The 27,851-nt window shown below is 38.9% G+C and overlaps 1 long non-coding RNA gene across 1 annotated transcript in view; it reads left to right on the top strand.

Moving 5' to 3' along the window:
* LOC143269102 (uncharacterized) overlaps positions 1-27,570 on the top strand; it is a 34,634-nt gene extending 7,064 nt beyond the window's left edge. Inside the window, exons 2-3 of the long non-coding RNA XR_013045460.1 lie at positions 23,431-23,585; positions 27,277-27,570. This is a non-coding gene — a long non-coding RNA (uncharacterized LOC143269102). The remainder of the gene's footprint in view (positions 1-23,430; positions 23,586-27,276) is intronic.
* The last annotated feature ends 281 nt before the right edge of the window (positions 27,571-27,851 follow it).

Raw genomic sequence — 27,851 nt, 5'->3', positions numbered from 1 at the left:
AATCACAATTTTTAGGAATGTGTTTTGTTTAATTATTACTAAAATATCTTTATTATACACGTGTTTTAAGCTTGCCTCAAGCTTGCTATGTAGCCAAGGATGGCTGTTGAACTCCTGGTCCTCCTGCCTCTGCTTCAAGAGTGTGGGAATTACAGGCACGTGGCACCTTTTTCTTTTCCCTCTTTTGTAAGAAAAATTACACTGTTCACTTTTTTTTCCTCTTTCGTCATTCAGTAACTATTTTATTTTTCTACTACTACATTTATAAAAATCAGTCAGTCCATCTTATTGCCATGTTATAATTTTAATTAACATTTTTACTTTTATTAAATGCACTGTTGACATTATTGTTGTATGTTTATCAATGCATTTGGTCGTACGGCCACCTGTGGAGAAGACAACAGTGACTCAAGCTTTGGTATATATTGATAACTAAGATGGTCACAGCCTAAGGCCATGCCTTCCATGGAAAAATATCACATGACAAAATATATGGCTTTTAGAATTGCAAGTCAGTCTAAACAATAAATAGCAACTTTTATGTTTTTAGAGGTTCATGGTCTTATGTGGTATAACTTACAGAACAGAGTTGAGAGACAGGTTGTCCTCATTTACAGAGATGTAAAATTATTCATGTTCATATGTGTCTTACTATTTTCCACATGTTTATATGTGTCTTACTATTTCCCATTACACGGAACTTGTTACACTATGGAAAGTCAAAACTAAATGGGGTAACCATGAATGTGATGGAGAACTTCACAAGCAGATAAGTCTTGTTGACCATTTGCCAAAGGCAAATTGGGCAGTTTATTTTCAGAGAAGAATGGTTATCATGCCTACATGCTCTTCCAGCATGCCTCCTACAAGACTTTTGTCTAGAAGGGCAAAACTGCCCAACTTGATTTTAAAACAAAGCTTGATCTTTATGAGGACATTAGAGTATGACATTTCTGTCCCAACTGTTGACATCTATTTATAAAGAAAGAAGTTGAATTTGACCATCGTATTGTAGGCCAGTAGATCACTAAATGACACCACTCAAAGAGAGTTGTAATCCGCATTGCTATGTTATGCTCATGACATGGAAAACAAGTGATTACTCAAATGTTTGTTGAATCAGATTGTTCCCACGCTGAGGTCTATTTCCAGAAACATTCACTGCGGGTGTTTTCATGGTGCTGCTAGAACTACTGAAATAACGTTTCTCACATCAGTGAGTTGTGGGACATTCAGGCTGCTGGGCAGAAAACTGAGTTGTCTGCACGATGGTACACAAACAATTAAGTTTCTAAAATTAGACTCTAATCATCAAGCAAAGAAAGCCTTGGGTACACGAAGTGTGTTATCCAAAGTAAATTGTTTTTATAAGAAATAAATTTAGAAAATGAGTAAAGTCAGTGTTAATCATGGTACAATCTTGGTATATATTAAAATTTCATTTTAATATTATATCTTAGGGATCTTTATGCTGATTCAAAATAATAAAATGTTAATTTTGATGACTATGGATATATCTTAGTCAATAAGTACATGCTGTATAAACATAGGGCCCTGAGTTTGATGCTCAGAACCCATGCTAAAACATGAAATGCTAGGCACAGTGGCACATGCTTATAATCCAAGTGTGGGGAGGCCGAGAGAGGCAGATCCATGGCCTACTGTTGAGTTTCAGGCTGATGACAGGTACTTTTTCAAAAAAGAAAAGAAGAAAGGTAGAAGCCATATGAAGAATGACTGTTTAGGTTGTTCTTTGGCTTCCACATATACATACATGCATGCACTTGTACACATACCTTCACATGCAGCTACACACACACACACATGAGAGAGAGAGAGAGAGAGAGAGAGAGAGAGAGAGAGAGAGAGAGAGCAAGCACACTGTTGAAATAAATTTAAAAAATATTTTCACATTCCTACTGATTCATAGAGAAATTGGTGGTTGTTGGATGTTTCTAATGAAAGAACTAAGAAATGGCTTCATTTGAAAAGTGTTACTTTTTTCTTTCAAAGAGTCTGTTTCAGTTTGCAGGACTGTTGTCATGTTCAGAAACAGTCCATTATAAAGTTAGACACTAGGTGGCAATAGAAATCCCCTTACTGGACAAGCTTTGGTCTTTGTTACCCTTACATTGAAATAGTTTATTCTGATTGACTTCATGAGTTTCATGGAGAAATTAGAAGCAGGAAAATAGTGATATTTCCATTACTTCTCTTTCAACACAATTGTCCCTCTTAAGGAAAAATTGTATTTTAAGTGAAACAAAACATTTAATCTATGTGTTACAAGATTTAGAAAATAAATTCAGTAGATTCATTATATATACATATGTATTTAGTTATGGAGAAGTATTGACGTGTCTGTTGAATGTTAATAAATGAATCATCATTTTATCATCCAAAATTGAGATGTATGCGTTATGGACACATCTGAACGTGAAACATTAAATCTGTAAGATTATAATGTGAGGGTTTGGTAGAGCGTTAGCACCACATTTCTAGTAATGTGAAGGTTTTCTTGCAAGCAGTGAGTTAATTTTCAACAAACATACACTTTTCTTAAAATCTGACAACTGGGAGGAAGGGAAATATTCTGCGAAGGAATATAAATTTAATATAACCACTCATTAATGATATCTACGAAACTTCTGCTGGAATGTGTTCAAATTGTTACAGAAATGACTGTCAGGGAGAAAGAAAGGCAGAGAGGGTTTGAGCAATGAGGAGCCAATCAGAATAAATAGTACGTGCTTGGCTGACTCTTCTGTTTCAATAGTTCTACTGTTAACTGTGAGCTACACACAGGAACCTAATCACCGGTTTACTTGGGGGTTGAGTTTTAAGTACAAAACTTGATATATGGGGCCTGTTGCCTTAAGCTCCAAGTTAGTTTCAAATATGCTGTTCTTATTTCTTATTTATTTATTTATTTATTTGCTTCACATCACTTGAGATTAGTTGAGTTGGAGTGTTCCAGGTGATATGATAAAATATATTTTTGGGGGGCAAGGGATACGGACATGTCTTAAAAGTTGCTTTCATAATTATCCACTGCCAGTATTAGTTGACGAGTCTCAGGACTAATTTTTGGAATGCATATTCTCATTTTATCAAGGTGACAACTTAGTTCAGATTAAAATAGTCAAAAGACTCATATAAATGTATAATTCTATATATTATGTAATTCTTGACTGGATTCTAAATTTAAAAATAAATCCACAAAGCATCAAGGAAGAACTGTAATTAGATGATAAATTTCTTGGGGATATGGCAATGTGATGGCTTTATAGCAGGGTGCTCTTCATTACATCAATTTCAGGGAAGCTTCAAATATGACAGCAGAAAAAGATATCTCTCTCCCTTCCCTCTCTCTCCTTCAATCTCTCTCTCCTAAAGAAGAGAGAGAGGGGGGAAGATAAATGGAGCAAAATATTTAAAAAGGGTGCCCCAAAGTATTTGGTATTCTTTGTATGTTCTATCAGTGTGCCTAAAAGTTTGCTATTTTTCAAACTAAAAATCTAGGAGAAAGAAGTCAGTCATTTCATCTATTGAAACACACTACAGAAACTAAATGGTTGCTATTCTTTCTTACTTGCCTGAAATGAATCTACCCCTTAGATGTTCTGTCATTCGATTATTTGCTTAATGTATTTACTTGGTTTCTTATGAACGTTGACTTCTGTCTTATGGATAAGAATGATCCTTGTTCCTGCAATAGACTGTAGTCTTGGACAAGGAAAGATTCTGATATTTCACTAAGCAAGCCAGTCACTTCTACCATAGTCCCAGCTGTGCTGAGCTGAACAGTCTTCCAGGCTGAGTCATCCATTCTCATTGCAAATCGAAACTATGAATCTAAAACTGAATTTTCTAATCCAAAACAGCGCTTTCAGGCTCCTATGTGGTGTGTTGTTTTATTGAGTTATCATCTAAAGAGTTTTCTCATGGAATGCATCTTTGTAACAATTTAAATGTCAATAAACAACTTGAAGGGAAATTATTTTAGAACTATGGAGCATTGATGTCCAGACTTCTAGGAGATCACAGAAGTGACAGAAGCGGCCGGCTTCGTAGAATTTGTATTAAGCAAACAGCCATAAATGCCATTTGCTCCTTAGTAATTACACCTCATTCAATAAAAGAAGGCAACAAACAATAAAAAAATACTTTAGATATGCATATCTTGAAGAAAGGAAATTGTACTTGTTACTTTAGCATAATGTTGGAGCACAAAAAATATCTAAGTCTGTATCAGCCTTTGCACAAATTAATAGAAATTCAGTGTCAATTATCTGCCGTGTGTCTTCTGGATGGAATCATAAAAGTAAAAAAAAATATGTTTTAGCTTTACTTGCTCGGGTTTGCAGTATATGCTTTAAAAAAATGTATCACACTACTCATTTGCTTATCATACTTCTATGTTCTGCAGTTTTCAAAATTACATTAGCTTATAGGCATATTAATGCTTGGAACCATATAAAAATGGCTTCTAAACACATCAACATTTAGAGTCATTTTAAAACTATGGTACTTTAATAAAACAACAGGCTTTCCAGGTAGACCCACTAAACCGCCTGTCTCAAACATGGTATTTTTTACACTTTAATAGCTGCATTATATTTCTATACTACTTTTCTTGGAAGATTGAAGTCCCCCTTCTCTGAAGCTACTATTAAATAATTGGACTCTGAATATGGAAGGAAGTGTCTACTTAGTTGCAGTTTGATCTACCAGAAGGACAGAGTTTTTAGGAGCTAAAACCATATCTCTGTTTTTCCATATCAGGCATACAGGCTATCATGGTAATAGGGCACCAATGGTAAATTAAAGACAATGAAACTTAAAGATACAACTTGAAGTGATTTTTAAGTGTATGCTTTCAGTCAACAGCTGCTATTGAAAGCTGTCTGGTAAGGAACTTCCGTATTTTAGGAAGCACAAGTCGATTTCATGTCATTATGCTTATTCTTTAGATGGTTCTGATATGCATAAGAACAGAAGAGAAAGAGGGCAGGAATTGCGTTGCCTCAGGAGAGGAGGGAGGCTTGGTTTACAGGCAGCCGTTTGCCAAACTAAGAGGGGAGGTTGTAATTCGTCCCTTGCTAATGAAAAGACAAACCTAAAATTCCAAGGGGCCGAAGGTTACTTTTTGATTTTTCTAGAACCTGGAATCTAGACAGTGAAACTATGTCTTAGAGGAGTTACAGGGTTTTTGTTTTTGTGTTTGTTTTCTCTGTTTTTAAGCATGCCATAATGTCTGTTTTCAGTAGTTAACAGTGTCCGGCACCCTCCTCCCCATCCACACCATCCCTGTGGTCCAATGGCTGCTTCCTGCCCAGTTTGCTGCCAAGCCACATGTTCCCCCTCATCTACCCTACGTGGCAGGCTGGCCTGATACACAGGTGGGGTTTCTTGCTGCTCTTTCCTGTGGGGCTGCCTCACTTTATTCTGAGAGGTCTCCAGTAGAACACCGTCAATTTAGGAGAATCTGAGATTGAGTCTTAGTTTTGGCCTGTGTTTTGATTTGAATTTGTTATCAGGACTTTAGAAGTTGGGTGGGTTGTTGAGAATCAGTGTGTAAATGCTGCCTTTCGAATTTTCTTTTCGTAATTTTAACCTAGGGATCTCCATGTAGGCTATGCAGTCCCTGCCCATATGTTACATTTTTTCCCTGCTTACAGAGCAGAAGCAAACTTTCCTACATTTCAGGCAAAAATAGAAACAGGAAGACTTTGAAAAGAGTTTGGCTTGCTTATTAGAAGTCGGAACTCTTTGCAAACTGTCCATTTTGAAATGTTTGAGGAGATGAAAGACAGTGATTACAGATAAGGAAACAGAATGGGGGAAATTGTAGCTTGGGGTACCTTTTGAAGAGTGTAGTTTGGAATTAACTCCACCATTTTTAGCATTCCATTTTCTCATTTCAGTTTTCACCTTGTTTCCAGGCTCACCCTTCTTGCCAGTCAACGTTTACTGTGCATTTACTATGTGAATACTTACTTGTGTGACACACTAGGCACACACTTTGTGAATCTGCTTTTCCCTAATCCTCTGCACTAGCAAAGTTTGTTTTCATAATAAATTCTTACTATGAACTCTTCCCCAAGGAACAAAAATATTTCTGCAAATCCAAGCAGTTTGACTAGGACCAAAACAAGACAAAGATTTCAATGACCGAGATTTATTATACCATAATACTGACAGAGATAGCTATTTATTTTGATAGGGTCTCATTACGCAGCCCTGGTTGGCCTGGAACTCCCTAAGTCTGTGTGTGTGTGTGTGTATACATGCATGCATGCACACATGTGTCTATGATGTGTGTTAGTGGGGTCACATCCATATCATAGTACACATGTGAAAGTCAGAGGAAAACTTTCAGGAGTCAATGCTCACCTTCCACTGTGGGTTACAGGACTTGCACTCAGATCACCAGACTTGTGTGGCAACTGCTTTAAGCCCCCAAGTCATCTCATAGGTCTCAAAGTACAACTTATGAACTAACCAAAGATCCCTGAGACTTCTTGCAGGTCTCTGTGTGCCTACTTATTACTTGGCTATTCTGTCTTCTTTTGTCATTATCAATCATACAGGGAAGGAAGCACAATTTTTTAATAGCATATCTTTAATTAATTCAATGAATTCTCTTGCCAGAGCCTCTTCACCTCACCAAGATGGAAAGCCAACCCAGGTTTCTGCTCTTTGCACAACACGTTAGACTATGAAAAGTATATTACCTTTCCCAAAGGTGAAATCAGAATCTACAGCCGTAGCTGTGACCTTTTGATTCAACAGAAATGACAATCATACTACATTATGGCTGATTTTGTATTATGTATTTATCGTGGCCTTCTGGTAACAACAAAAGGCATGGAAGTTGCTGGGCAGTGGTGGCGCACGCCTTTAATCTCAGCACTGGGAAGCAGAAACAGTGAGATCTCCGTGGGTTCAAGAGCAACTGGTCTACGGAGCGAGTTCCAGGCCAGGCTCCAAAGCTATACAGAGAAACCCTGTCTCGAAACAACAAACAAACAAAAAAAGAAGAAAAAAAGTTGTATGTTTCACAGGTTTGAGAAAAAAATCTACATATTAGTAAAATTGAAAATAGAAAACATTTATCCATAGATAAAATAGCTTTTGTTAGAAATGGAAAAGGGTAGCAGCTGTTTTTCCAGTAGGACCCGTGAGTCACCTTTGGGACCCCAGTGTCTGGAAGGGACCTTCCCTCACCTGTCTGGGTGTCGGGGGGATGTGGGAAATCTGCTGAGTCCTGCAGGGGTGAAGGCACTGTGCTGGCTGAAGGAAGCTTAGTTTTTGGCTTTCTGTACATCACCGGTTTTGAACATTTTCCCCTCAGTTGAAAAAGTCAGGGATTCACTTCCTTATGATTTTCTTTTCTTTTACTTTATTATATCTTTTAAAAGCATCGGACTGTTTTATTCATATTTCATGCATCATTAAAAAGGAGATAAGGTAGAGAAGTCCCCCTGTTTATAATTGGATCTTTTTCTTTTGTTATCCTTTAACACCTTCAACTTATTCAGACATTTATTTTGCATTTTTTTCTTGCAAACTTTCTCAGTTTTATTGCAGTAACCCATTCTACCCTTCCTCCCGTACTCCGAGTCCTAAGTTAGTGCACTTAAAAATCTTTCAGTGTATGACATCCAGCTATCTGCCTGTTGGACATTAGGGCCCCATCCCTTTATCTCACCGCCAATGAGAATTTCATCTTTCAAAAGGGATGAGGATGAAAAATTTTAGTAAACGGAGGGAGGTAAAATCCTGACATTTTGGATTGTGGAGATCCAACTTCCACACCCAGCTTTTGCTTCCCGTTCAGGAAACATGCAGCGCATCAGGAACGGGTCCATGCTTCAAACGAAATGCAAAGCTCCACGGGGCCTATTTGCAGACGTTCTTTTTAAAGCAGTAGGCAGGCAGGCTGTTGCTGGAGCAGTAAGTTCTGAGAAAAATAAATGATTCAAGAAGTTTAATAAAATGAGCTTTACTTGCAGGATAATAAGAGTAGCCTGATCCAGATTGCAGGATGAAATATTCCAGGAAAGAAATAATTTCACTTTCCATGTCCTTCTCTGCTTTCTGTACTAAACATTATATTAGCACTTGAAAGTGAGAGAACGTTGTAGTATTTTTGCCATGTTTTCTCATTTTTAACTGGGAATCATCTGTGGTTTCACAGTGGAAACATTTGACATAAAAGCAAACCTAATATCTAATTTTAAGTGAAATGCAATTAAATAGAAGAGGGAAATCTGACATATATCTTGGCTAAATACAGATTTCTTTCTTACATACTTTTAAGCCTAGTTTCTTCTCTCTCTCTCTCTCTCTTTCTCTCTCTATCGTTAATTTTATCTTTTTATACCGTGATTTGATTTTACAAAGATTGTATTTCAAGCTCATCTTTCCTGATTATATTCTAACTAGTAACATTCAATTACAATGGGCAATTCTAAACACTGACCTTCATAAGCTTTAAATTTTGGTTTTAGATGAGAGAGATGGGGAGGGGGAGGGAGGGAGGGAGGGAGGGAGGGAGGGAGAGAGAAAAAAATAACATAAATTTTCTTCATCAGCAGAATTCGGGTCTGTTCCTCTCCATAGCAAGGCCACGTGGTTGTCTTACTTGTATCCCTCTACGAGTCTCCTTCACTGCAGTTGGGACTATTGCGTATGTTTTGGGTTCCAAGACCAGCAGTGACTGGCATCTTCACCATCCCTGGGAGAGGAGTACAGGCTTGCACATGGAGCTGATTTTCATGGTGTGCAATTGAAGAAGCGCTTGTGGAATCAATTGTAATGAGTGATCAAGGCTTAGTTCTCTGGGGGCATGGCAAAGGCTGCCCTGCTTGCCACTTGGCTGCGGAATGCCTGAGGAATATGCTTTCTCTTTTGGCCCTTTCTAAGACCATATATTTTACCATTTGATAAAGTACCTAGAGAGTGTTAATAACAAGCAAGTTCTGTAAAAGGTCGACATCTTCAAATGGGGGTGAGTAGAAATGATGACACTGAATCGAGATAGTGACTTGGGTTTATTTTAGTAGAGGTCTATGGTAAAATTTAAAAAATAATAAAACTTTCAGGCCAATAAATCATATCATGTCACTTAGACATTGATTCCCCCTCCCGCCCCCCATCACATCTATGGATTGGAGATGCACTGTGATCAAATGGGGTGGACTGAACTTCTGTTTATAAAAAGAGAAGTTGGTTAAAACAGTTTACTTCAATATTAGTGGTAAAGCATCTCCATGTACAGGAGAAAGAAAGGCATTATTCCCACGGTTACTGAAGTTAGGAGCAAACTTGTTGGAGTTGAACTAAGTGAATCTTCCAGACGTCGTTCTGAATACAAGAACTATGAACGTGCTTCTGGGTGGACACACTTACGGCATCGGCTTTGCCATACAATCCATTTTCTGGTGGACTAAGGTGGCATGCGGCTTTAGCATGCAGAGTTCCCATCAAGAGGATGTGCATTCATTCCTTTCGAACACAGGCTCCATGAAAGGAACAAATAACTTAGCAGTAATCATTGACCGCCTCCACAGAGAGCACTAAAGGCTTCACCCTTGAGAAGTCTTTATTAATTTAAGAATTTTCTAAAAACATGAACGTACCAATAAGATCTTCTGGACACTTGTGGAGAAAATCCCTGGTATCTATAATGCTTCTGACCATTTCACAAATTACCATCAGTATTTTATCTCTTAGGTTTAGAGATCCGTGTCTACAACACACCACTGCAATACAGGTGCTCCCGATAAGGCACATTATCAGACTGTGTCAAGTCCCCAAAATTAAATATCATCTTACGTGGTAACAGGTCAACCTGGAGTACGAGTGAGTTTCACTTCTGTCTCTAAAGAACTCTAAGTCACGTGGGAATATCGGAACATCATAGGAACTGTTTTTGGGAAAGAAATGTATTTTGATGAAGCTAATCTGGCTTTGATATCTGTCTTTGGATGCATTTCCCTCAAACCTGATTTGCCCAAAAGCTCTGTGGATGGGTGGCAGAAACTTACTTGTTTTAGTTAATATGCAAGATGAAAAACAGCGGCACATAGGACAAGAAAAAGATGGTTTAAAAATTCGCATTCTAATCCATTACCCATATTGTAATGTTCAAGCCTCAAAATTAGAGACTAACTGAACTGGCCTATCTATGCTTAATTATTTCCAAAACCAAATGGCACACCATGACAAACCCATAGCTGCCCACTAAATACGCACGAAGGGAGTATTCAGTCGATAGCGTTTTAGTATTTTGGTCAATGCAAGACCCTACTACTTGTTGCTGTGTGTTAGCACTTAGGAGCCAAAATAATCCGAGTTAGCAAGGAATCGCTTTAAAAGAAAACGCTAAAACTATTCCTTTAAAACCACAGAGTAAAAGCTGACATTTTCAAAAGAAAGTGACACTTGGCAAAGCCCCACTCTCTTGATGTGTTAGCTATGTTTAACTCTGGTACTTTCTTTTCTTTTCTTTTTCTTCTTCTTTTAACAAATGACTAAACCTGAACCCTGCATTTCTGGGGCCAAGACATCATCTTTTATGACACATTTCTACACAAACATACTCCCGCCCAGGCCATCACTCACCTTCTTAAACACCAAAGGATCACAAGCCAACATTTTAATTTACAGAACAAATTTATACGTGGGACTGAAAGATACGGCACTCCTACTGAGGGCTGCCGCTGGACAACAGGAACAGATGGGGAGACTCAAGGCAGTGGGAAATTCTTTTATATTTTGCCCATGCATTTGCTCTCGCATTCTTGCTCCCTCTTAACCTCTCTCCTCTTTGCAATGGTCGTAAGCAATGCCAGCGCTCGGCTTGAAAAAGCATGAGGAGTTGTTAGAAAGAAACCATGTTGGAATCGTGGGTCCTCGCTGTAGAAGCAGAGAGGGAAAAATATGCTTAAGGCATATGGACAAAAAAAAAATTGGCTTTCATTATTATGCTTCACCAAAAATAGTTGGGACCACAGGCAGATTCCTGAGCCTTTGAAATTAAGAATAAGACAGCATTACTAGCTGCTGGTTCAAAAGCTTCACTGCTTAAAAATACTACTGTGAGGGACTTCATTTCCTAAATAGATTTTCATTTCCATTTGCATTTGAAATTCTGTCACCAGAAATAGCTTTGATCCATTTCCTTGCTTGTCTGGTTTGTTTTCTCCCTCTCCCTCCTCTTCTCTCTCCTTTCTCTCTGCCTGCCTCATCCCCGAAGAACCACTATCTTTTGAAGGGAGTCTTAACAAAAAAATGAAGGTCAATTTGAAAAATAATCAGAATAGGGCACAGAGAATAATAATAGGAAATAATGTCTGTGTAGGAATGAAGAGAGGAATATTATAAAGAAAAGTTTATCAGGCACATGATCAATTGTCCTTGGGCATATTTGTGGTTGGATAATTCAAAATCATGTCCAACGCTTCCCACCATGACATGTGTTTTCACGCTCTCAACAATTCTCTTTCATTGATATGGATGGTTAAAATAGTCTAGTATTTGTCTTGGTTGACTAAAAATACTTTCTGGAAGATGTCTCAGTTGAATGTGTGTGTGTGTGTGTGTGTGTGTGTGTGTGTGTGTGTGTGTGTGTGTGTGTGTGTGTTTATTCTTCAGATCACTTCTTTGATTCTGTCCCAGTGTCTTTTAACCACACATACTTCCTTCTTGCACTGAAATTATCTCTATTTACTCTTTCATCATTTACTAAATAAAGGGGCAGCAAACTAATTTCATTATCTTTGCAGTGGTAGGGATTGGGGGTCCATCCCAGGGCCTCATGCACGCTAGGAAAGTGTTCTAACACTGATCTATACTCAAACCTAAAAATTTTGCACAAAAGGTAACTTAATTCCAATAGAGACAGCAGATTCTGTCAGTTGTTTTTTCTAACTTTGATTTGACATGGATGAGAAAAATACAGTGACTTTGTTGTTGTTTTTTTTTTTTTTTTTTTTTTTTAACAGAAGAGCTAGTTTGTGTCCATCCATTCAGTCATTACTTAACATACATTTATTGAGTTTCTATTGGGACCTGGACCTGGGTGTGGATGTAATCATTGACACATGGGAGCTCCATTTTAAGTACTTCCGTTAGGTTGATGTTTTAGGTTTTTAGATCATTCTAGGTTGTCTGGTATTTATATTAACTTGTTCTCAGCTTTTATGTGATTTCCCATTGTGTCTGGTATTTTTTTAAAGAAAGAATTATTTTGAACTCTATCTGTTGACCAGTAGAAGCCTGAAAACTTCTTGGACTTAAAAAAAAAAAAAAACCGTAAATATATTTGGCATGGTTATGTATACTGTAACTGCTCAGGAAATACATGACAATATTGGAATATCCAAAGTTTCAAGATGCTATTCAGTCATGCAAACAATTTAATATTTAAATTCCAGTATTTCACATTTAAAAATAGCAAAATTTCTTTTAGAGAAATTTATTGACAACGTTCCACGCTCTTATGGTGCTGCTGGGTTTACTTAACTAAGCATTACCCAGAGCATGAGCATGGTATCAGTAGAGGCTTGTGAGCTTTGGATCAGGCTCTGCCATGGGGACACAGCCCCTCACAATCACAGTCGTCCTAAGGATGTCCTAGGCATCCAGCACTTGCCTGTCTTCTGCAGCCACCAGCGTGCTTAGCCAGGAAGATCACAGAGAAAAGGATGGCTGAGAAGTAGGGCCTTGGCTGCTTTTCATTTGAGTGGGCATCTGCTCCAGGCAGGAGGAAGGTGCACCAAGAAAAGAAGAGTTGAGGAAGTACAAAGGAGAGAACATGGTGAAGATGGCCCAAAGAGACCAGGGTCAAAACCAGACCTCAGGGTCAATCCACGGTAGCCCTTTCATGGAATCAAAGGAGCGAGAACTCCTGTAGAGAGAAAACATAGACTTACAGAGTCGGAGAAACTTTGATCCCAGCTCGAAACATCTACAATGTCTCCCAAGTACACTTTTGTTTTCAGAGTCTTGCTGTGTTGCTCTGCTGCTCTGATGGCTCTCTTAATTTCTCACCCTCTGCCTCAGCCTCCAGAGGGTCAGGGGTACAGATGTGCACCATCACTAAACCCTTGCACCCAAGTTGTATACCAGCATAACCTTTTTTTTTTTTTTTTTTTTTTTTTTTTTGGTTTTTCGAGACAGGGTTTATCTGTGTAGCTTTGCACCTTTCCTGGAGCTCACTTGGTAGCCCAGGCTGGCCTCGAACTCACAGAGATACGCCTGGCTCTGCCTCCTGAGTGCTGGGATTAAAGGCGTGCGCCACCAACGCCCAGCCCTTTTTTTTTTTTTTTAAGGAGGAGTTTTATTTTTGACAAATATTTATGCCAGTAGTCAGGAAACCCCAAAGGAATAACAGACAAAAAGCCTATATCCTTTAACATCTAAACTGGCACCATAAGGTTAACCCAAAATAGGCCCCCTTAACTGGATAAAAGGAGGACAAGTGTGGAGGAAAGTACTGATATGGAAAAGCTGAGTTAGTCTCTAGCTTTGAACACCCACAGAGACTCCTAGACTGCAAAATTCACACATACTAGGTTCTAAAGTTACACTTTTACATGCTGATACTCTGACCTTCATTGACTGTTTTTAAAATCCCCAAATGTGTCATACTGTCCCTTGGAAGTACCTGCGCAGTGAGTTTAAGAAAATTCGGATTTGATTCCAGATTCCCTTATTTAATTTATAGTGACAAAAATAGGTTTACCTGCATGTAACTTTTCAGTCTGTGGATATCGGTGCTGTGTGTTGCTATGTAGTTCTCCACATTTCTTCCTGAGGTAATTCATTTTAAGTCTGTTTCAGCATTGCGAAATGTAAGTGAGTTCTTAGATCCGTGGGTCATGTCTTACAAATCACCCGTTCAAACCATGTTGAAGATCTGTAGGCTGCACATCTGGTGGTTACAGGGTCTTCTGTGGTTTGGGACACCATGATTACCTTTTCTAAATTCAAATGCTGTTCCTTCCTATTCCAGCTCACTTGCTCTTTCTCTACTGCTCCTTAGGTGTCCAAACCTGGTGAAACCAGGAGGTCATGATCTAGGAGTGTTTGAGATCCAGTTGAGAAGTTGGACAAGGTTCACTTGCTTCTGACGGCCCAGCTCTGGAGAACTTGCTTTTTTGGCTACGGACAGTGAGTCCTGGTAGCTCACTTGCTTAGTTTGGAAATGATGTTTCTGAACCCAGTTCCTTTAAGTGCACCTTATAGGCTTGCACTTTGATCTCCAAGGATGGTTTCTACAAGTCGCTGGATTGTAAACAGAGTGATCTTCTCCCTTCTACATACTGGCATTTGTACAAGGAATTTAGGAAACATTTTGAGTGATTCCAGATTTTCGTTTTCCGTTTGTTAAACAGGAGGAGATAAGGATGACATTTTGAAGCAGCAGTGTTCTCTCTGTGGAATTTTGATGCCATAAGCTTTGGGGAAATGGTTGATCAACCTTCCCAATCAGAAAGTACAGGAAATCTGGGATTTCAAACCACTGACATAGGGACAGCCCCTTCCTTCTCACCCTTATAGTACCAATTCCAAAGGCTCTAAAGGGCTGATCTGTTCTTGGCTGGAGCTTTAAATCTTATTCCATTTCATGGTTGTTGGTATTAATACTATCTATTAGTTGTGTGTCTTGGCCATCTGAATGAAGGTTGTGAATATACGGGACTCAGGGCAGTGTTCAAAAGTAGGAGCCAGTCCTCACGTTCAATCACCAATGCTATGGGATAGATACATGCAGTCTGTTATGACTGTTATGACTGAGAAAGGAGGATAGAAGAAAACAAACTAGTGCTTGTAGAACATACACCATACACCATGCATAGTGCCAGATGCTTCTCATGGGCTAGACCTACACATGCTCTGTTCTACACCTGCCTACTGGTAGTCAGTACTTGCCAAATGCCATAGTGTAAGGGAGAAAATAATTCCATTTACAACCCTGAAACTTGTAGAAACTGTTGACTTAAACCCAAGTACCAATGTCTAAAAGTCCTCCTAAAGAAGGTGAGCATGGATTTATGTCTCAGCAGGTTAGCTTCTTCTGTTTCACTTTGTACCCATGGAACACAGCAAGTTCTCTAGAGTTATGCAGCCAGATGTTTGTGAAACACAACAATTCATGCCCATCAGTGCTATTATCACAATTTCTGAACCATGGGGTAACACAGAAGGAAGGTAAGGAAAGCCCAGTTTAAGGGGTAATTGGGTGAAAGCTGTGCAGATGCAGAGATGCCCGTGACCTTTCAGAGTCATTTTCTTTCTGGCACAGCTCAGCTCAGCAAGGATGACCTTGTACCTGATCTAGGATGGAAGCCCCCTGCTCCCGAAACCTAGGCCCACATTCCAGCCCCCCAAACCTTGGATTGAAATGTGTCCTTCACTCTCATGAGTTGCAGAAAGTCTTCACAAAAATGAGAATTTTTGCTCAGCTGTAGGGAGACCATGACTATCCTGTTAGTGGTAGTGGGAATAGGCCAGATACTGCTGGCTTTCGCCAGAAGAATTCCTGAACATAGGGGATTCTCCCTGGGCATGGCAGGGATCTTGACTTTCGCTGCTGAAGATAATTTTAGTGCAAGTTAGAATAAATCAGAGCTGGGTTTATTAGGGAAAGATAAAGGAAAGAGATAGGACAGGCTTTATGTTTGAACACAGACCTTCAGAGACATGCTCAAGTGTCTTAACAGCTGCGCATATGTTTATGTCTTTTAAGTTGCATTGCTCAAAGGATATAATTTATAACAATGATGGGGCATAAAAAGGGCATGTCTAATCCTAGCGTTTGGGGTTTACAGGCAGGAGGATAAGATGTTCAAAGTTATCTCCAACTACACAAGAAGTTCCAGGCTAGCCTGAGATACAAGAGACTTTGTATCAAAAACAAAACAGAAGAAAACAAAGCCAAACGAAAAGCAAAGAATGAGCAAGGTTTTGAAAAGTAAAGTTTAATTTAAAACGAAACTATGTATGAGAGTTACGGTAGGATATCTTTCGAGATAAAGTGGATAGGGAGGCTGGTGAATCAGAACATGAGTATTCCACAGAGGCTGTGTTGTTATGGGTACTGTGCACTAACTTGGGTACGTCCCATGCTTTGATCTCATTATGGCTTTCAAAATTGAAAATCCAGATTTCATAACAAAGGATGTGAAAGAAAGGCTCAAGAGATAGCTCCGTTGATTAGGTATTTTTGGTGTAATGAGGATCTGAATTTCATTCAGGCAGATCCCTGGGGCTCATTGGCCAGCTAGATACTCGGAGCTCTAGGCCAATGGGCTCCTTCTCCGTCCATGCCTGAATGTTGATGGGCCTGTTCTTGTGTGTACCCTATGCGGGAGTTATGAATTCATGGTTGTTATGGTTGTGTCTTGCCTAGAAAATGATACTAGCAGTCCTTCTTAATCCTCTGACTCTTACATTCTCTCTGTCCCTTCTTCCAAAATGTTCTCTGGGCCTCAGAGGAATGGGTTTAAAATGTTTTGATTAGTACTGAACACTCCTCTGTCACTTATTCTGAGCACCTTGGGCAGCCATGAGTTTCTGCATTCACTGCCATTCACTGGGAAAAGGACTGAGAGCATCTGTCTGTGGGTGAGCATAACTATAAATATTCGGAGGGCAGCTCTCTCCTGTGCTAATGCACTAAATAACAAAATTCAGTCCCATCTTTGTATTGCATTTATTTATTTGTGTCGGGGGCTATGCATGTGGAGGTCAGAGAACAATTAGTGCTACTCAGTTCTTTCCTACCATCTACCATGTGGGTGGCAGGGATTGAACTCAGGTGGCCAGACTTGGCGGCAAGTGTCAGCGTCTGCTGAACCATTTCACTGGCTTAGAATAGTCACGTTAAAAAACACATAGTACTAGGTCACTGGAACTAGTCAATAAAACTATTTCCTTCCTTCTTTCCTTCCTTCCTTCCTTCCTTCCTTCCTTCCTTCCTTCCTTCCTTCCTTCCTTCCTTCCTTCCTTCCTTTCTTTCTTTCTTTCTTTCTTTCTTTCTTTCTTTCTTCTTTTTGGCCTCCTTCCTGCTTTTCTTTTGGGAGACATCAGTCTTGGGCAGTTGTTTCCCCCAAGGTAACATTCAGGAATAGAAGCCAAAATATGAAAAGCATGATTACACCAAAAGAGATTTATTTTTGTTTAGCAAATATTTGTGCTTTTTATGTGGCAGGTACTGATCTAAGTACTTTAGAGAAAAAACAAATCATTTAACTCTTGAAACAACCATATGAAGGGCTCCAAGTGAAAGAATAAGTATAACAGGGCGGAGGTTGCCTGCCTTGCTTCTTAGCTATATGTACCCGGATACTAGACAGTCCTGTTCTGCTCCCTTCCCTCCCTCGGGAGACGGTGACAATCATTTCCACCAATGAAGGTTCTTGGTCAATGGGAGAATGATCTCGGGAAGTCAGAGGAAGTTCAAAGAAAAATTAAAATGATATGCATGGGAGAGCAAAAGAGAATTATTCCCAATATCTCTTAAGTAGCATCTTGTGTCCCGGCCCCATGTCCATCCCGCCACTGCCGTCTCTGCATTAGGAGCAATCTGATGCGAAATAGTAGGTTTTTCAGGAGGAAGAGACATTAGACATGCAAGGTCTATCCTCATTTATGGGAAAGGACAGAAATGAGAGAGGTAAGTAATTTCTCTACTCCAGGTTCAGGACAATCAGTTACACATTGCCGGGAACTTTCAATTAATGTATATTAAAATAAGTAGAAAATGTTCCATGATGTACTCTAAGCACCACAGAATGCTTACTAGTAGAAGTCATATTTTTAAAGCCAGAAGAGCCATTAAGTTACTTAAAATTTTGGCCTCCAGTTTTATAATTAGTCTCTAGAGTACAGACCAGGTCTCTTGTGTTTTTCTAGGTTCAGAATACTCCACCTATGGAACCATTTTGATCTGTCTTTACAGTAAGCCAAAGGACTTGTTGGAACCATGTTCAAATTAGATAGATAGCATGATAATTACAATAATGTGCATGATAAAACTTCTATAACCAGATAATCTCTTGACAGATTGTCATGTCCGGGCTGTCAGCTGCTCCCACTCATACGACATGGCAGACTTCCTTTATGCCTTTTCCTTCTTTCTCAATTTGAACATCATATACTTTGAAGGAATGTCATCTGTGTTTGCAGTTTACTGAGGGACTTGGAAATTCTACTTTGAGGTTTACATGTAATTGATCTGCACAAAAGTGTGCACCAAAATATGTGCACAATTATATTAAGAACAATGTGTCTTGCAATGGTGTAAGAGTCAGTAGTAGACATGTATGTCTCTGCAGTAGACTAAATCGCAGTATGTGCACATGACTGAGTACTGTATAGCGATGAAAAAGAATGATGATCTTTGACCTGCAGCAGCCAAGACAAATGTCACAGACGCACCATTGAACAAACAAAAACCATCATACAAGAACCGCCTTGTAAGACTGTACTTGTAAAAGCTTCTAAAACAGCTGATTTGTAGCTTTAGCTGTTAGACTGTAATTATCCTAGGAGATGAGAATGAGGTTATGACTTGGAGGCACCATGAAAGTGTCTTCTGACATGCAGATATTAGGTACTGTATTGATCCGAGCATAATTTACCTGTATTTACATTGTAGAAATTATGCTGCATACATTCTGCCCATGTATTATACTTCCATAAAGTAGTTTTGTGTAAATGATATGAAAACCTAAAACAGCCTACTTACCTTCTAGCTCTACTAGGCTGAGTCACTAATGGAGGCTCAGTGTACCAGTGGTTAGCAGAGTACCAATATTGGCTTTACTTCTCTAGTTTTTTAGGTTCTCAGTAAGAAAACCTGTTTTTCTTTTTTTGTATTGTTAAAAGGATTCATTTGTGATGTGACATAAAAGCCCTTATGATAAACTACTTCAGGTAATATTCCCAGGACATCTATTTTTTTTTTCCTTCTCATGCAATGATTTTTAGTAAGTTTTTTTTTTGTTTTTTTTTGTTTTTTTTTTTTTTATTTTTTTTTTTAAGGAGCCTGCTATGAATTGAACCCAGGGTATAGGTCCATGTTCCACTCCTGAGATAGTCACTTTAGAAGATTAATTGGCCCTTATCAAAGGTGATTTAGTGAGTCTCCTGTGGTACATCTTATTGAAGATCATATTGGCACCCAGAAAGAGTTTGGATGTTTTGGAAGCGAACTCTGCGGTACTGTGTGATTTACAGGCCAGGTTTTTGGAAAGCAGTTTGTTTTATTCTTTATATCATTCTATTATTTATATATGGCTTCAGGACAAGTGAAACATATAGTCTGGTTATTGTCAGGATATGGAGGGAGCCAAAACAGTGTGGAAATGTAACTTTGCAAATTCTTTCATGTGACAGTTGTAAGCATGACTTTCCAGAGTGTATATACAGTGTGCTTGGATATCCTGTCCTGGGGAAGAGGCACTGTCACTTTTCAAAAGGAAGAAGAAATAAAACCAGCTCTGGAATTGGGCCAGATCCCATGAGGGACACCTCTTGGCAGTGCCAGTTTGCTTAGCTCCTAATCTCCAGCAGCTCTTAAGCCAAGGTTTCAAGAAAGTTGATCCTGGTATTCTAAAAGATAAACAAACTTACAAAAGAACCTTGATTCCTCCAGCCTTTGGATTATTACCTACATCTTTTGGCACAGTGGAAAATACAAGATATACAGGTCAATGTGCTACTGTGGTAGCCAAACATAATCAAATTCTAAAATACCCCAAGTCCAAAATCCTCTTTGGATAATGGCCTTCTCCTCCTCCTCCTCCTCCTCCTCCTCCTCCTCCTCCTCCTCCTCCTCCTTTTTCTTCTTATCTCTTCTAAGATCTATTTATTTATATTTTATGTATATGTTTACCATGTACATGCCTAGTGACTTTGGAGGCCAGAAGAAGGTTTTGGGTTCTCACTGGATCTGGAATTACAGACAGTCATGAACCACAGCTGAACCTGGGTCCCCTGCAAGAATAGCAAGTGCACTTAACCCTGTGGTGGTTTGAATAGGAAGAGTCCCCATGGACTCATGTGTTTGAATGCTTGGTTACCAGGGAGTGACACCATTAAGCGGTGTGTTGCTGGATGTGGGCTTTTTTTTTTTCTTTAAAATTTCATGCTCAAGCCAGACTCAGTGTCAGTCTCTATTCTTTCCACCTTCTGATCCAGATGTAAAACCCTCAGCTACCTTTCCAGCGCCAAGTCTACCTGCACGCCGCCATGCTTCCAGCCATGATGATAATGGACTAAACCTCTGAAAGATATACCAGCCAGGCCCAGTTAAATGTTTTCCTTTATAAGAGTTGGCACAGTTATGGTGTCTACTCACAGGATTAAAACCTGTGATTAAGACAACCTCCTCAGCCATCTCTCCAACCTTAGTATTAGAATTCTTCTCTCTTTCTCTTTGAGACAGGGTTTCTCTGTGTAGCCCTGGCTATCCAGGCTGACCTGGAACTCACAGAGATTAGCCTGCCTCTGCCTCCTGAGTGCTAGGATTAAACGTGTGTGCCGTCACATGCAGCTTTGGAATTTTTAATTGAGTTCACGGCAGTAATCGAATTGTGAAGCACCAAACTTATGCTAAATGATCAATTTATACCAAATAATTTTATTTTTTATTTTATTAATAATCCTTAACATAGTCTAAATAACTGTCTTTCTAGAAGCAGTTTTTCTAAATAATTTTCCATGACAAATTTAAAACTGGCTAGGAAATTTGTTTGTATATTGGTTAAGACATCAAATTCTATGCTAGTAGAAAAAAATTGTGGGGGCGCAGAAGTGGAAAACAAAACTCCCTTCATATAGCCAGGCAGAAGGGAGGGATGCTGTGGCCAGATGGTCCAACGGAGGGTTTGATGTAGACATGCAGTTTCCCTACAAAACCATCTCAGCATCAGTGCTTCCAATGGGTTGCAATGCATTTCCAGTCCATTGTGAATTCTAAATAATGAGCACAGGTAAACCTTTGAGGTTCAGCTTGGCTTGAAGCAGGATTCCCATGATTAAATGCTTGTTCAAAACTCTTTCATCTGGAAGCCTTACAAGAAGCCTTGCTTGGTTTTACTGCCTTTCCTAAAGTGTTTCAGTATTTCCAGTTTGACTTTTCCATCTCATTGCAGAGAGTGAAAAGACATTGGGAATGATCGCTCTTTCGTGGATTTCAAAAGAGGATCTGGGTTTGATTTTGAGTAAACATTTGGCTTTGTTTTCAATTTTCTGACCCGGATGCCTCAGCCTTTGGAGAGATCCTATAAAATATATAATTTTATCATTCTGACGGTGACGGTATTTACAAAATAAGTTGGGGGAATTGAGCCAGTTGGCCACATATTTCAAGCTGGAATGTCATTTTGTCTTAATTACATAGATGTTTCATGAAATTGAGGATTTGAAGAGAATGCTTAGTAATTGCTCAAATTGTTCACTTTGCATGAAATAAAATTATTTGTTTATGTAATTATTTAGTTCAGTTTTAGTTATATTTTCTCACATACGAATGAAAATATAATTTTTAAAATCTTACAATACCTCAAACAATGATCAGAAGAGATAGCTCAGTGGTTCAGAACACTTGATATTCTTGAAGAGGACCCAGATTTGATTCCCAGCATCCACATGATGGAGCACAACTATTCTAACTTCAGTTCTAGGGGATTTTTTCCATATCTTCTGATATCCACAGACACCAGGCATGTGTGTAGTGCACATACTTGTATGCACAACAATCATATACATAAAATTATAAATAAATTCTAAAATCCCAAGCAATTAATTATTCTTCTACTTAAATTCCTTCCGTGGATAGTATTCACATGTTGGAGAAGGTAAGCTGCCTTTGCTTGTTCTTTATTTTTATGTAGCTTCTTTTACATAGAATAAGAATACTCTAAGGAATAATCTATATGTTATAAATAAGAAGAATATATGACAGCAAAGGTATGTTAGATGATCAAATGAAAAAAATGTATAAAAATGAATCAACAAAAAAAACACAACAAAAAAATGAATCAACAAGGAACTTAATTGTTTATTATTAATGCATAACCATTAGTGGTGAGGGATCACACTTAGTCCTTGGAACCTTTCTGGAAGCACAGACTTGAAGAACTCTGCTAGGTGTCTCGGCTCCCTTGTCAGCTAGGACCGTGTACAGTAAGTGGGGCTGTCCTACTTTTCTCAGGCATTTCTGAGCAGCTTCTAACAGACAGACCTAGGGAAATGAACTCTAATGGAGTGAGTTCTACTTGAGAAGGTAGGTGTTTAGCTAAGGTGGCCAGAGTACAGCAGAATGGCCTGGAACAATAAAGGAGGCCTCACCAGTGGGAACATCACTAGAGATAAAGACTGGAAGGGCAGGCAGGAAGCTAGTCAACTTCTTAGCTTGCTCTGTCATAGAGAGCAAGAACAGCCTTCCTGGAAGCCACCGAAAATCAAGTTATCCTAATGAAACTCTCCTTGTGTGTCTTCTAATATGTTGCTCATTTGCATTGATTACAGCACCTTGATAACAATATTACATAATCATTATCAATACTACTTTTGTATACTCTTTAATTAAAAACATTTATTTTAAAGGCATGCAAAGTACCACATCTCTTTTATTTTGTGTTTCATTTCATGTTAGCCGCAGCATGCTCTTATTTAGGGGTGGGGGTTCCCCTGTTCACTTCCTTTAAGTGTATTTTGTCAGTCATTTTCATGCCCTAGTAATATATATGAAGAGCTCCATGAGTTTTAAACACTCCTTTGTTAGTACTTCTGTTGTCCATGGCTTCCCTCAGTCAATATCCAGGAACCCAGTGTTTCAATATTTCAATGGTCTTCAAGCTTGCCTAACTTTGGCTACACAAACAAATTAAATAATAGAACTTGATCTTAGAAATAAACAAAAAGTGTGACATGTTAATAAAAGATTATTGCAAGGACGAATAGTTGAGAAATGTTTTAGTCAATGATCTGGAGAAAAGATAAAGAATAAATGTCTGCACACATTTAAAACTGAATTCTTACTCAGCCTTGAAATATTAAATCATGAAATGTTTGGGCGTATTTCCTTAGTGATGAAATCCAAATATCTCACTCTGATCAGAAGAAAACTCCACTCGTGATATGGATTCCTGAATTTAAGGATACAGTGTTAGCTGTTAAACCTCTAGAGGACAAATTGTTTAAGCCTTGAGGTCAGACAAATACATCAGTGATAGTTTGTGGGAGGTAGTAACCAAAGGATCCCCTGGCTTTGCTAGGGAGCTGGGTGTCTTTTTAGGAATTCTTAAGGCAGACTCCTAACCATTATATAAATCAACCTCAAAAATAAATTCCTTCTCTTTCCTAATTGTGGCTGTAAATGATCATCTGTTATTTTGGATTCAGTTTTGTTCAGAGAAGCAGCAAGAACAGTCCTTTTATGGTGTGTCATAACTGGCAAGGCTGGTACAATAACGTCGCCACGCACTCACAAGCCCGATCCGATGCTGCGGCATCTGTGCCGTGACCTCACAGATCCGAATGCGGCCTGTGATGAGGTGGTAAGTGTGACATATCACATTAACCAAACATCTATTATTCACTCAGGAGTGTGTTGAGCAGTTCCCCCACGCTTCCTCACTTCCTTCTCACAACCCAGAAAGCATCCAGGTAGTTATTGTCGTACCAACTAGGAGCTCAATGATGTACACCATGAGTCAGCAGGGCCAGAACCAGGCCTGGAACTCAGGCAGGGCGTGTTATGCTAGCACAGACATTAATTCCTAGGTTACATTTCCTCCCTACTCTATGATTTATGACTGTGTTATGGCTGTGTAAGGGCCTTGCAGTCACATAGGAAGGATGAGGAATTTTATCAAGAAGGCTGAAGGCTTGGGGGGAAAAAGGAAATGGAAAAGCACAGGGGAGATGTTTCCAGGTTGCCTGAACAATGTTAGAGATGTCCATTCATCTAACTGCTGAGCTGTACCAGAATGGCCCTCTTTTTATTTCCTTTTTTTCTTTAAAAAAAAAAAAAGTCTTATAAAATCTAGGCTGGCTACTAACTCAGAGAAATCCTCCTGCCTCAGCCTCGAAAGTGCTGGGATTTCAGGTATGAGCCACCATGTCCAGTTGGAATGGACTTGACACTTGTATTCTTTTGGATTTTCCCTAAAACACTTGAGAACCATGTCAGCACTTAAAGTATGGACAGAGGCATGTTTTTTTTTTTTTTTCTTTTCTATTTTGGAAATATGAAGGCAGAGGACATGATTTGTTATTTCCATGCTTGGATCTCTCCAGGCTTAAGGTGTGGTTCGATGAGAAACAGGTCTAGATTTTCTCTGCTTTTGGAGAGAAATTCAGTAATGCCTCCCTGGACTGGCAACGTGACCTCTGCTGAATTGTAAACAAACGAGGCCTCCCTCTGGCTTCTTCAGTTTCTTCTGTGAATTTTTATTTCTTCATCTTCAGCTTTTCATTTTTTTAACTCCCATGGATGGTGGAAAAGAATTGAATTTAAATGGATCCCTCCATCTAATTTCTCCAATAAATATAGAATGACTCTGACAGTGCTTACATAAATTTGGGGAAAAAAATAACGTACTGCAGATTATTATATTTCAACCCAAGATTCTGTAGGGTTATGAAATGGCAACTTCTACTATATATTTTAGGGGAAACAGGTTAATCTACATAGTTTTCCTTCTGCTTTCTTGACAACAAATGTACGAATTTGTTTTTTTTTTTTTTTAATGTTTGTAAGCCGCATGTGGTGGCTTATGCTTGAACCCCAGCATTTGAGAAGTTGAGGCAGGAGAATCACCATAAATTTGAGGACAGCCTGGACTACAGTCAGTTTCGGGCTATCCTGGACTGCAGAGTAAATCTCTGACTCAAGACGAAACCCCCAACAGAACAAATAAATAAAACTGTTGATAGAAAAAGATGCCATAATTGTGAGATTAAAAAAAATCCACTAGTTTCTATCTACTACTATAGCAACATAAATTATTCTGTGTGTTACCTTGAGCAATACACATAAAACAGTAGTAAGTCATAATAAATCATCAATAAACATGAAGTTCATGAGCTAATGAAATATTATACAACATGCATATCATCTAATCACCCATTCACATATTTTGTGATTGTTGTTTTGAGACAGGGTATCACTGTTTACCTCAGTCTACCCTTGATATCAGGGTCCTCCTGGTTTAGGCCCCAAGTGCTAGGATAAGAGGCTGCCACCCACTCTATCCAGCTAATAATATTGTTTGAGTCAAATTTAATTAAGAAAGAACATTGCATTAGTCAATTGTATTTGCTAGTGTACATTGTATCTACTTTACAGCATCTATTATGTATATATAATTTTGAAGTAATGACCATTAATTAACCTTGGATATTATTATAGTTTCATGTTCTTTGCCATTAAACTAAAGCGATGGATGGGGCAGTGAAATTTATAGTCCCATTCCAGTACCTCTTTCAAAATTTTTCATTTTTTTCCCCCTGAAAATCCTTTGTAATTTTCCCGAACTTACTGAGAACTTCAAGAGATTGGAAAAATGAGGGATGCCAATGTCATATGATCAAAAAAGGGAAAAGAGGTGGGTCCATGGTATTAAAATTTAAAGAAGGAGGAAAAAGAGGGGCTAGAACTGAATATCGTGTTCATCATGCATCGGGGAGGAGCTTATGAAGCCCCTCCCTTCCTCACTGAGTAACTATTGGTGGTTAACAGTTCTTGGGAGAGGGCTTTTCATTTCTCTCATGGTCTACCCACTAATACATTACTTTTGTTCCAGTAGATAACCCCTCCATCCTCACGCAAGAAACTTTAATTAAAGTCACTGGGTCGCATCCATAAAAAAAAGCCATTGAGTAGGAGAGGGCTTGTGGGGAAGAAGGGTTCAAGCAGAAGAACGGGGTGTGAGAGGAGATGGGGGTGAACGGGACTACAGTTCACTATGTAAGTGAGTGAAACTGTCAACAATAAAAGAAGTTGAAGAAGACACAGACTCATTATCTTCGCACATCATACAAAATCTAGGATATTGAACCTTCATACTTTTTTAGACTGAATTAGTTGATTTATGTAAAAAGGTTCCATTTTTTGCCCATGCTGTCTTGTTGCAGAACTTATCTGGACAATGGATAAAATTATGAGCTTTTATGGGAAGATGAAATCCACAGGGTGAGAGAGTCGTGATAAAGTGGGCCATTAAATTAGAAATATAAGTTCCGACTTAAAACACAGTAAAGCACACGCAGCATTACGAGGTTTATGCTTTGGCAGAGAAACCTGGCTGTAATCTGTTTTCAAATAAATAGATTGTGTACAGCTGTCCTGATATCCCTGGCAAAACGACCGACTTAATGTTGATTAGGAGAGAAGGCCTTTGAAGTGAGCAAGGCAGCAGCCCCTTCAATGTCTTTAGTGATCATTATCAGTCTCTCCCTGAAGGATGACTTGGAGCCAAAAGCTCTTTGCTCCAAGCTGGTTAAGGTGGATTCGGGAGCGGAGGCTTTGTAAGTCTGAAAAGGCCTTCTCATTCACAGGCCTCTGGTGTCTGATCCCTTTAGGATCGTGAATGTCTGAGACTAAGCAGATGCGGCCCTTTTCAGAGAAGGGCAAGTCCGCATCGTGGTATTATTTATTCATCATGAGAACAGCGAGTGAACACGTACTCTGCAGAAAAATCAAATCAGTGTTCATTTTGTGGAGCAGCTGCATTCGGCAGAGAGAACGCATTTAGTTCTAACTTTGGAAGCAGAGCAATTATAGATGTTATTAGTTGGAGATGCAAATGAGCGGCCGCATTTTCTTCCAAGTTGTATTTCCCTTGTAATGCTGAAATTCAAATCAGTTCAGCACTGGTAAAAGTGGATTCCTGACTGCTTAGAGAGGCTGGAGCTTTGTCCACACACCACTAGTTTCACTAAAAGTATTTATGTACCAGTTAACCTTGGGGACTGAATCTGCATTTCTTCATATTGAAGGGTTAAATGGATTTTGTTCAAGCCATTGTCCCTGGCTGCTACACATTGATTATTTGCGCCGAAGCAGAGATTCAGATTGTGTTGAACATACACGATTTTAAGTGCTAATAAAATTAATTTGTGGATTGCAAGGATATCTTCAGAGAATGTAAAGAATACATAACTTGGACATATATGATCTGATTTGTGAAAGGCCAATATTACATAGAATTTTGAGAACATTTTCTTTTCTTTTGTTTTTCGTAGTGCTAGAGATGGAACCTGGAGCCTATTGCACAAGTGTCCCAGCCCTGTCCTCCATCACCAGGCCCCCAGGAACTTGCTGTAACTACTTGGTCTATAAGTGCCTACCTTTGAAGTTCTGGGACCTTGTATGGGTGTAATCTCAGAATTACAAAAAGAGGACAAAAAGATGCATTCTGTGCAAATGGCTAAAAACATTAAGAAAGCACATGTCAAATATTTTGAATAATGGCACGACACATGTATGTATGTATGAACCGAGTAAAGCTTTATCAAATCTGAATATGTGTATAATAATTATTGTTGTCTGCCTATCCATCCATCACTCTACCTACCCTTCGTTCCATACTGCAATGTAGTAAAACTATCCTTTGGGGGACTTGTTATTGATACTGTAGTTAGCAATGTTTGTTAATTCATGCTTATGCAGCATTCTAGTGTGGATATTTTTGATAGTATATATATATACCGGCTTTTGAACTTTAAAGCCTGTCTTCCTAACTTGATGATTAAGAAAAAAAATCAAAATCTGAAATTTTTTCACTATTTTATCCATACAGTCTCTTTATTTGCAGTCC

Source organism: Peromyscus maniculatus, chromosome 17 (assembly GCF_049852395.1).
Source record: "Peromyscus maniculatus bairdii isolate BWxNUB_F1_BW_parent chromosome 17, HU_Pman_BW_mat_3.1, whole genome shotgun sequence".
Taxonomy (NCBI): Eukaryota; Metazoa; Chordata; class Mammalia; order Rodentia; family Cricetidae; genus Peromyscus; species Peromyscus maniculatus.
The sequence above is the reverse complement of the archived record's forward strand: the minus strand, read 5'-3'. Positions and strand labels throughout refer to the sequence as shown.